At 44.3% G+C, this 11,475-nt stretch overlaps 1 non-coding gene across 1 annotated transcript; it reads right to left on the minus strand.

Annotated features, from left to right (window-relative positions):
• Window positions 1–9,893: 9,893 nt before the first annotated feature.
• Window positions 9,894–9,966, minus strand: Trnav-cac. Its single transcript has one exon. It is a non-coding gene; the product is annotated as a tRNA-Val (tRNA).
• Window positions 9,967–11,475: the final 1,509 nt, after the last annotated feature.

An 11,475-nucleotide genomic window follows, 5' to 3' on the forward strand; every position in this document is an offset into this window, starting at 1 on the left:
GCGCTCTCCTCCCTCCCTCCTCCTCCTTCCTCCTCCTTCCTTCCCTTCTTCTCTCTCTCTCTCTCTCTCTCTCTCTCTCTCTCTCTCCTTTCTCCACCTGTTTCTCTCCCTCTCTCCTCTTTCCCTTCAGCTTTCTGTCTGTCTGTCTGTCCCCGTCTCTGAGTGTATGGCCTGAAGTGTGAATTAAGGAAACCCCTGGACACAGGCAGATTGGGTGGAGAACCCACCTTAGCCTGGAGGTGGGGGGGGGGGCGATGATGGCTACAAGAAGCAGTCACACAGTCTGTCATCCTGGTCCCTGTAGACCAAACCAGTCACCCAGCGCCCACCACAGACCTAATGCTATCCTGGGTCTGCGTCAACCCAAGAGCTGCCCGAAGTGATGGACTCCTCCATGGAGAGACTGGGGGGAAGTCTAGACAGTGAGGGGCAGTTTCAGATGCTCCACTGTCTCCCCAAAAAATCACTGTGAAATCCGTCTCTCCCCGATGCTTTGAAAGGCCACCGGGCGGGTGGGAGAGATGTGTTAACAGCTGTGACTGTATCCGAGGTGGACTTTTACTCCATTTCGGCGACCTGGGCCATCTGGAAAGGGACTTTCTGCTTTACACAGAAAGCCACATGCCATAGGATCCCAGTTTTATAGAATGTCCAGAAAGAGAAAAACCCTTAGAAACAGAGAGTTCAGTTGGTTCTCTGCCTCTGCAGATTTCACGTCCTCAGATTCAACCAACCTTGGAGAGAAAGCACTTGGGGAAAAAAAAATAATGCAAATTAACAAACAACGGGTGGTTGCTGCAGCGCGCACCTGTCAACCCAGCAACTTGTGAGGCTGAAGCAGAAGGTGCACAAGATCAAGGCCAGCCTCGGAGACTTAACAGATGAAAAATCAAAAGGACTGGCCACATGGCTCTGTGATAAAGTGTCCCTGAGTTCAATCTGTAGCATAAAATAAAGAATATAAAAACTATCTAGGTAGCATTTATATTGCATTAGCATTTATAAACAATCAAGAGAGGATTTTGAGTATAAGGATGTGTATAGGTTTTGTGCCAAGAACACGCTCTTTCATATAAGGAACTGGAGCATCCAGATTTTTGGTGTCTGCAGAGGGTCCTGGAACCAAGTCCCCCCACCACACACACCCACTCCGGGATACTAAAGGGTGACGAAGACTAATGGTCACCTGGGGGACTGGGAATGGGACACTAACTGCAAATAGCCATGTGTCATGGGGTGATGAAAATATTCTAAAATTAGATTATTTGGCATGGTCATACAACTCAACAAAATTTGGTAAAAAATGTTAAATTTGCTAAAATTGATAACCCATCATGGTCCACGACCTACACCTCAATAGAATTACTTATTTACAAAGGCAGAAGGAGACGGAGGTGGGTGCTGGGCAGTGGTAGCCCTGCCCACTAACGAGGCCCCTGGGCTCTCTGACTCAGAGGCTCCTTCCCACCAGGGAGGACAGACTAGAAGTTGGTGGGAACCCAAAGTGGATTTAACAGTTGAAGTGACGCTTCAGATTTGGGGGTCTGATGTCCCTGGGGGGTGGGGTCTCAGCTTCGCCCTGCTGGCTGTGTGTCTTGGACTGTGACTCGGCCCCTGCGTGTCCTGCTTCTAATCAGGATCCCTGGGACACCTCGGCTGTGGGGATGGCTGAGGATGTGATGTCAGAGTGCAGCTGGGCCCTGGGCAGAAGGACTGGCACGTGGCAGATTTGTAATTACATGTAATTTCTCGGGATGATGACTCGTCCACGAAATAATCACACACATTTGAACCAGTCTGAAAAGACGGGGTCAGTTAGATCTGCCGAGGCTTGTCCACAGAGCGTGCCTTTGTAGCCAGGATCATAAAGGCTCCCGTCTCGCTGCCGGGACCTGGCGTCTACCACCCTTGGTGACTGACACCAACCACCCATGTGTGTGGGAGTGGGCAGAAAGTGGGCCAGGCTGCCCTCGTTCTGTCGCAACGAAAAATCTGGACTGAGGACTTCTCCAGAGGGACCCATTACACTCAAGTAATTATCAAAAAAATTAGTAGAATTAGTTTTATGACCTTCCAAAACAGAAGGGGACACTGTCTTATCTCACGCGGCTCTCTATTAAGCCGAGGTGGCTCATTGGGTGGAGAAGTAATTTTCCTATAACTGATTGTGGGGACTTGGAAAAGTTATTTAACTTCTCCTAGCCTAAATCCTTCTGTGGCCAGAAGGAGATAAAAGTGGGCCTCCTTGAATAGGATTTCCTCGAGGGGACAGCCTAAAGATTATGTAACTCAGTGTCCTTAACAGAGAACTGTGCGAGGTGGAGCACGTGGCAGATGGCCACCAACATGGTCTCTCTGTGTTCCTCCTGCATATCCCCAGGGACGCTAACCTGATAGGAACTTGGTTCCTCCAACCTGTGGGAAACAGAGCATCCGTCCTGGCTTAAGGGACCACGGTTAACCTGGTAGATGGGATCCAGTGGCATGGCATAGGTACCACCATTCTCCCTTCTACTACGATGGCAGGCATTACTAGTCGATCATTGTGAGGTGTGTTTTTCGACTGGTTGGTTGATTCAGGTTTATTTTTTCATTTAAGTTTGGATCCAGTCCCAGAGCACCAGAGGCCACCACTACCAACTGATCAAATGCAGCACACCCCATAAAAGTCATTTGCCAACCCCTAGAGAAAAGCTTAAAAAGAATGGAGTTAGCACAAGGTCTGGCGCTGAGAAACACTCAATAAGTAAACAGGTAAAGCATGAGGACAACAGGGTTATTTAATGCCGCTGTCACCTGTGTCTTCATTTGATAACCTCTGCGAAGGTGGAGCCCAAATCCCTCCACGCTCCCCCCTCCCTAAACGCGGGTCTTTCTAGAACAGGTGGAGGTTCTCAGAGGTCTACCTGGGATGCTCGTAAATTGAGGTCCCAAGGCACCTCCTCTGAAACGATGCATCACTATGATATGATCTCATCTTGGGGGATAAAAACTCTTTAGTTACAGCATTTTTTTTTTTTTTTTGGTCTAGCGCTGGCTGCAGAGACTTCCTGGAAGTATCGGTTCTCCGAAGAGCTCATTCTGGCAATGAAGGAGAAATCCTTAATTGGTAAGACACAGCCGACTATTTTCTGGCCAGGAGGCACATCACAAAACTGTAAGGCAGGCGTCCACAGCTGAGCTGAACGCCAAGCCCAGTGGTGCTCTCCTTAGGAAATTGGTTTTAGCTGTAGGAACGGCTGGCCTTGGAGGGCATAAAGACAGCATCGGACACCAAGCCTGCAATTGCAAGCATCCCACGCTATTAATCGCGGGAAGATTGATTCCTGCTCCAATGTCCGTCTTCTCTTACTGCAAATTTAAGAGTGTTAATTATGGTCGTGCAATTATGAAAGGGAAACATATTCTTACAAATGCAGAACGTTTGAAACGAGGAAACAGAAACATCCGTAGATTCACCATCCAAACAAAGTCAGTATTAAAATCTGGGGTCTTTCTGAAATTGTCTTTGCCTATTTGCGTATCATTATGTTTGGGTATAATATACAAAGATTTTTATCTCCTGATTATTTTGGGGGTGGAGTACCAGGAATTGAACTCAGGGGCACTCAACCACTGAGCCACATCCCCAGTCCTGTTTTGTATTTTATTTAGAGACAGGGTCTCACTGAGTTGCTGAGCGCCTCACTTTGGCTGAGGCTGGCTTTGAACTCAGGATCCTTGAGATGCTGGGATTATAAGCATGTGCTGGTGTGCCCAGCTATTTCCGGACTTTTTTATATCACTTTGTGACATAGCATTTCTCCATGTTTTGGCACACTCTCCACATTTCAGTAGTTAAACAAATATTCCAATCAATGGCTATGCCATTATTTGCTCAACCATTAGGATATATGTATATATACACAATATTGTTCAAAGGCAGAGAGCTCTGTGTGGGCTACTGCAGAGGCTATAGTAGCTGTCTTTGCAGGGAGGGATTTTTTTTCACACAGAGGACTGCTTTCTTGAGTTACATTCCAATCTCTCTCTCTCAAAGAGATCTAAAATACATAAAGTGAGTAAAGTATACACGCCTTATGTATACAGATCAACTGATCTGAAACATGCATACGCCAGCACCCCCAAAGGGCCCTTCCATGGCACCATTTTAAAACAAACTCTTGCAGCCTACAGAATGATACATTTCCATCTTTGCCCTAAAAGTTCAGTGGTCCTCTCTGACCCAGAGCTCTAGGGCTGCGTGAGACTACGACAACCCCTTCCCCGAGCACCCCTGGCCTGGGTGTGGCAGGTCCCCGTCCAAGCCAGCTTCTCAGAGGAACTGGCCTCGTCCTTGAAAGGAACTTGGAGAAAGCAGACTCTCTTCCAAGTCTCTAAGTGACGTTTACTCCTCTTCTACCAGTCCTTGGTGCACTGAGGAGAAAGTGGAAAAGATCGTGGATATTTTTATCTAGTTTATAAACGACTTTGGGAGCAGCCAGAAATTTTCTTTCTAGCAATTAAAGAACTTGACATCATTAATTCGCCATAGATAATACAGCCTGTGGATTTAAAAATAAAAACGTGCCTATGTGCATACATACACGTCTAACACAAATATACATGCATACACGGAAGATGTCATAAATAAAAATAAATATGTTCCTCTAGACGCCTCGGATTCCTTCCCAGCTGACCCTGATCACCATCCCTCCACTGTCCCTGCCAGGGGCCTGCGGGGGTGGAGTGCCCCAGCTACTTAGAGCCACCACTCCCTGTCATTCTTCCAATAAGCCCCGCCCCATATTCAGATGAGGAGTCTGAGGCCGAAGGCCACACAGGGAGCACCAGGGCTGAGATTGCACCTGGGGTGCTGGCCCCCAGGGCTGGCACACGGAGTCAGCAGGCCGGTCCTCGCCAGGCCACCTGCACCGTGGAGTTCTAGGTCCTGAAAGTTCCCTGGCCCTCCCTTGTAGACTTCTTTTCTTTTTCTTTTTTTTTTTTTATTATTATATTTTATCTAGAGACAGGGTTGCTTAGGGCCTGCTAAGTTGCTGAGGTTGGCTTTGAACTCACCATCCTCCTGCCTCAGCCTCCTGGCTCCATTGGAGGGTTCTAACACTTGACCTGCTGGAAAGGGCATGTCCCAATTTTAGGGGAAAGACAACACAATTCTGCATTTTCACACTTAATAGACTAGAACACGCTCTATCCTGCATAGTTCATGAACAGGTGGGGGTTGGTGGCTTTTATATCTTAATGGATCCATCGAGATAGAATCTAGATGTGGTCAGAATTCACCTGTTACAGTGTGTTCACAGTCATGTGACCATCCCTACGACATGATCTGAGAACATTTTCTTTACCTCTGAAGTCAAGCGCATGCCGTTAGCAGTCCCCACCACCAGCTACAGCCCCTCACCCGCACACCCCTCACCCGCACAGCCCCTCTGCTCCTGGCAAACACAGATCTGCTCTCTGACTCAGTGGGCTCTGTCTCCCCAACACTTCACATAAAGAACGTCGTAAGGTGCCCCCTTTGTGGTGCCTGGCTTCTTCCCTGTGATGTTCGAGGCTCATTCACCTGAGAGTGTGACTCTGGACTTCACGGTGCGGAGCAGGACTGGGCAGGCCACTGATAGTTTGGGATCGATGCTAAACGTCCTCCTCCCTCTTCATTATAGGGCTCCTTTCCTCAAAATCGTCTCTCCCTTTTTTAAGCCTCCCCTGCCCTCTGCTACTTCCAATTGTACTTTATTCCCAAAGAGCTGCTTTCTCTTTTATTGCTTTCTTTCTAAAAACTGGTATCATTTCATTTTATTTGCATTCGCGTCTATAATCCATCGAAAGTTTTTTTTTCCCTCTCTTTTTTTTCTTTTTTTGCACATGCTGAAAGACAGGAGCCCAGCGTTATTATTTTCTTTCCGTGGATCATGGGTTGGCCTAGCAACGTATTTCAAATAAACCGTAGTGTCCTACTGGGCTCAAGGATTACCTTTGGGTCTTCTCACACTGATCCATGTTTTCCTGTTCCTAAACCAGCCACACCACATTTATGGTTTTAATCTGACTTTGCATTCTGATAAATTTCACAGCAAGTACAATCCTGCCTTGTATGTTCACACGGATGCAGGTCTGGATGCATTCCTTTGGGGCCATTCTGGGGCACTTCCTCCTGCTTTTGTTGAAGCCAATCTCCCAGTTCCCCTCCCCCACCATTAAAAATAAATTGTTGCTATTTTAACTGACCCTGGAATTTTAGGTTATCTTGATAGATTTTTCTAAGATACATGTTTTCTGTCCCTCTTTCCCCCCCCGCGACGCAAGAACATAATATTCATTTCTAGTCATATGCATTTTGTTTTATGAAATTGAACAAGATGTGAAAGATTGTTTTTTGAAACAGTTTTTCTCAAGTGATTCTTGAGCCTCTTCTCTGAAGTGGTTTCCCAAGTTATTTTATAACTGGCTTCATATCTACTGCTCTGTGGCTAGAATATTTTCCTCCACCTCTATCTCAAGGGGTTTATTGCCAGTATAGACAAAAGTTACTCATAGTGTATATTTGTGTTGTTTCCAGTTACCTTACACATGCTCTTAGCAATTCTAGTAGGATTATTTTTTTCTTTGTTTTAATTAGTTATACATGACAGTAGAATGCATTTATGCACTTTGATAGACCATACATAGATGAGATATAATTTCTCATTTTTCTGAGTGCACATGCTGCAGAATCATATTGGTCCTGCAGTCACATATACACATACAGTAATAATGTCTGCCTTATTCTACTATCTCTCCTATCTGCACATCCCCTCCAGTGCCCTCCCATCACTTCCCTAGTGCCCCCCCCCCACCTTATTGTGAATCAGCATCCACATATTAGAGAAAACACTTGGCCTTTGGTTTTGTGGGATTGGCTTATTTCACTTAGCATGACCTTCTCCAACTCCAATCATTTACTGGCAAATGCCATAATTTCACTCTTCTTTAAAGCTGAGTAATATCCCATTGAGTATATATACCACATTTTCTTTATCCATTCATCTATTGAGGGACATCTAGGTTGGTTCCACAGTCTAGCTATTGTGAATTGAGCTACTATAAACATCGATGTGGCTGCATCACTATATTAATCATTAGGTGTCTTTATTTTACAAAACAAACCACCCATAAAAAGAGAAATTTAGTTTTTAGGTTTTTGTTTTTTTCCTAATGCTTACACTGACTTTGTTTTCTTACTCTGCAATTATTGCCTTAACTTTAGTCATTTTGAATTTTTTGTTTGTTTGTTTAAAAACCTTCATTATATTTAGGTGATTTCCTTCTACTAATGTTTTACGTGGTGCCTCATTAGGAATGACTACCCAACGTAATCACATGACTTCTCAGCTTCATCTTAAATTATGGATGAATTCATGGCGGCTATGTGGATCTTGTGTTCAAGACAGCCTTGAATCCCTGGCACAAGTCCTACGTGGACATCTCGTATTATTCTTTGGATGTAATAGTGTACTCAAGAGATTTGCCTTTATTCATAAGTAAGATTTCCTTGTATGTTAGAGTCTGTAAACAAGTCAAAATAACACCTGGCATTTTGTCAGGGGAATATTAAAGTTCGTAAACAAGTCTGGATGGTGCCTGGCAAAATACCAGAGGGAATGGTTGGAGAAGTAACAAAAGCAAGCCATTAAGTGTGGAGATTCCTTATTGGTTGACTGATGTATCTAGTTTATGCTAATTAGATAAGCTGTGTGGAATGTATAAATACTGCTCCTGTCCTGCAATAAACGGCTCCTACTCCTGCTGTATCAACGTACACAAGTTATTCGTCACCCCTCCGCTTATTTTGCCCAGCCAGCCGGGCTGCGGCAGATGGTGGCCCGTACGGGGAGCCCCGGGACACTCGGGGGTAAGTGACGAAAAATGCTGCCCGTCCATAGATAGGACGGGAGCAAATCTGCTCGTCCCTAGGCAGATAGGGCGAGAGGAAAAATGACAATTTCGAGAAAATGGAGAAGATTGATACAGTATGTTTGTGTCTTGTTTTGTCTCAGTGTATTGTATTGTCTTTGTGATGAAAATATGGAAGGGGTGAGAAGTAAATTACTAAGGGAAGAAGGCACCCCAATGGAACCAAGAATAGTTAGGGCATGTGTTGATAAGAGCCCAGGAACTCTAGTCAGAAAGAAAAAGAAAGTTCAGAAGAAGAAGGATTATCAGGAAAAAAGTTGCAACAAAAGGCTATTACTAAATACTTACCGGAGGGTACATAAAGCGGAGAGGCGGCTACCGAGTGTGCAAGCCAGTCACAGCGCAGCAAGGATTTTCCAAGAGGCGGCAACGACTGGCCCTTCCCCGCCTCCTGGCCAGGGAGCTGGCTCTTCCGCTGCCTCGAGCCCAAATCTAGACCTGACCTGGAGGCACAGTCTCACAGGCTCTTGCTCCCTGTGCCCAGTAGCAGTTTGAGTCCGGGACACTCCCCAGGGCCATCTGGGGCTGCCCAGGCACTACAGCCAGCAGAAGACGCTACTGGTGTCCCTGATGTTTGGTCATTTTCAATGCCAATAACTAAGCTACAATGGTTCTCCCACACCTGGAAGCTGATGAGTAATGAGCACTATTAATGCTTATTTCAAATGCAAAAAAACCTTGAGATAATGTACTAAATTGTTCAGAAGGTTGTTTTCTTAGTAGAATGCTACAGGATTTTCTTTAGCCATCCGGAGTTCCTGCCTTCGTCCCAGTGCCGGTAAAGACCAAGGTGGAAGAATTTCCAGTGTTGCTGAAAACCGGACAAGACTTTGGCTGAGAAACAGACGAAACTTCGGATCAAGCTAGCTGCCTGCAGAACTTACCTGGACTGTGATTTAAGCTAGCTGCCTGCAGAACTTACCTGGATTGTGATTTACCTGGACTGTGAGTTAATCTATTGAGACACTGCTTTACCTGGACTGAGACAACAAACTGTAATATACAACAAATTGTAACTCGGTATCTTTGCAAACGGTGTCATTGCTGGTATAATTTTTCCAAGGGCTTCTTGCATGGAGCCATCAATTGGCTTGGTATTGTGGCATTTTGTATCCTCCCTTTCTGTTTGTAGCAGGTTATTTATGGTGTTTCTGTAAAAACCACTATGGTCGTTATTTAAATTAAACAAAAGGGGGAAATGTTAGAGTCTGTAAACAAGTCAAAATAACACCTGGCATTTTGTCAGGGGAATATTAAAGTTCGTAAACAAGTCTGGATGGTGCCTGGCAAAATACCAGAGGGAATGGTTGGAGAAGTAACAAAAGCAAGCCATTAAGTGTGGAGATTCCTTATTGGTTGACTGATGTATCTAGTTTATGCTAATTAGATAAGCTGTGTGGAATGTATAAATACTGCTCCTGTCCTGCAATAAACGGCTCCTACTCCTGCTGTATCAACGTACACAAGTTATTCGTCACCCCTCCGCTTATTTTGCCCAGCCAGCCGGGCTGCGGCACTTGTAGTTTTCTTTTCTGGTCTCTCTTTACTGGGATTGGGTTCTTAAGGAATTGAAAAATCTGTCAGTTGCTCTGTGACAGAGTCATGGACCTCGGCTTGAACAGGAACCTCACTTGGGAGGCCGCTTAGAGATGCTGGGGTCTGGCTCACCCCAGGCCACCTGGATTGGAGTTTCTGGGGTGGAGCTGGAACCTCATTAGGTTTTTTTTTTGCAAGCTCAAAACCAGTCTCAGAAATTCTGCAAGATTCAGTCTCAAAAAAAAAAAAAATAGGAAGAGGTGGGGTTTGGCTCAGTAGTTAAGCACCTGTGGGTTCAATTCCTGATTTTAATAATAATACTAATCATATTTCTAAATGACATCATGATAAACACAATAAAAATTTGTAACTGAACATCTTTTTTCCTTTTTTTTTTTTTTTGGTGGTACTGGAGATTGAACCCAGGGCCTTGTGCATGTGAGGCAAGCACTCTACCAACTGAGCTATATCCCCAGCCCTATAACTGAACATCTTCCTCATTAGTTTTTAAAAGCTCGCCAGGTGACCCTGTTATGGAGTCAAATCTGAGGACCACTGTGTATGATTGAGAATTATTTAAATCACAAAGCAGAATCTTTGTTATGTAAGATGATGGTCAGCTCAGCCCTGGGGATGTAGAGCTTTTGAATCTTCCTCTTCCTCCTCCTCCTCCTCCTCCTCCTCCTCCTCTTCTTCTTCTTCTTCTTCTTCTTCTTCTTCTTCTTCTTCTATTTTTTAAAAAATAATCTTTTAAATTTTTTTTAGTTGTTGATGGACCTTTATTTTATTCATTTATTTATATGCAGTGCCGAGACTCGAACCCAGTGCCTCACACATGCAAGACAAGTGCTCTACCACTGAGCCCCAGCCCCGGCCCTCCTTCTCTTCCTAGTACCTGGTTTCTTTAACGTTTCTGCCTTGGCTTGGGTCACTTTTACACTGCTTTCAAAAAATCAGCACTTTAAGTTTTCAAATGTCTGGGCTTTAGAATTGCACATGATATTTCCCCCTCCGTTTTCCTTCCCTTCTATAATTTTCTTTTTTTAACATAACTATACATTTTTTCTAAATATATATTTTTTTCTGAATCAGGTTTGAGTGGGTTATTTGGTATTTAAAAAGGAGCTTTCAGGGGACTGGGAGAGTAGCTCCATAGTGGCCTGCTCACCTCGCACCTGCAAGGCCCTGGGCTCGGTCCCCAGCCCCCAAACAGGGTGGGGAGGCAACTTTGAACTTATTGTTCCTTTCTGTGTTTGTTTGTGGTTTTTATTTCATTAAGCCCAGTTCATATCATTATTAATTTTCTATCTAAATCTCTTTTTCAGTTTTCTTTGTTCTTACTTTTAATGTCCTGAGTTCATAATAAATCCCCTCATTGTTTTATGAGTCATTCTTTATCACGAAGACATTGTAGTCTATTCATTTTCCTCTGACTTCAACTTTGGTTGTTTCCTGTAGGTTTTGGTATCAAATGTTTGCTTTTCATGGTGCTGGGGATGGGACCCAGGGCCTTGCCCATGCTAGGCAAGCACTCTGTCCCTGAGTTATACCCCAGCCCTGTTTATTATTTATTATTTTTTTTCTAAAAACGATTGATTTTTATCCTCTAGGATTGCTTCTCAATTTTTAAATTATTAAAATTAATATATTGTTGATGGAATTGTAAATTGGTACAACCACTCTGATAAGCAGTATGGAGATTTCTCAAAACATCTGGACTGGAACCACCATTTGACCCAGTTACTGTGGTTTATACCCAAAGGACTTCAAATCAGCATACTACAGGGACACGGTCACATCAATGTTTATAGCAGCTCAACTCACAATAGCTAAACTATGGAACCAACCTAGGTGCCCTTCAGTAGATGAATGGATAAAGAAAATGTGGGACCTAGACCCAACGAAATACTACTCAGCCATCAAGAAGAGTGAAGTTTGACATTTGCTGGTAAATGAATGGAACTGAGACTATCACACGGTGAA

Source organism: Marmota marmota, unplaced genomic scaffold, assembly GCF_001458135.2.
Source record: "Marmota marmota marmota unplaced genomic scaffold, marMar, whole genome shotgun sequence".
In the NCBI taxonomy this organism is placed as follows: Eukaryota; Metazoa; Chordata; class Mammalia; order Rodentia; family Sciuridae; genus Marmota; species Marmota marmota.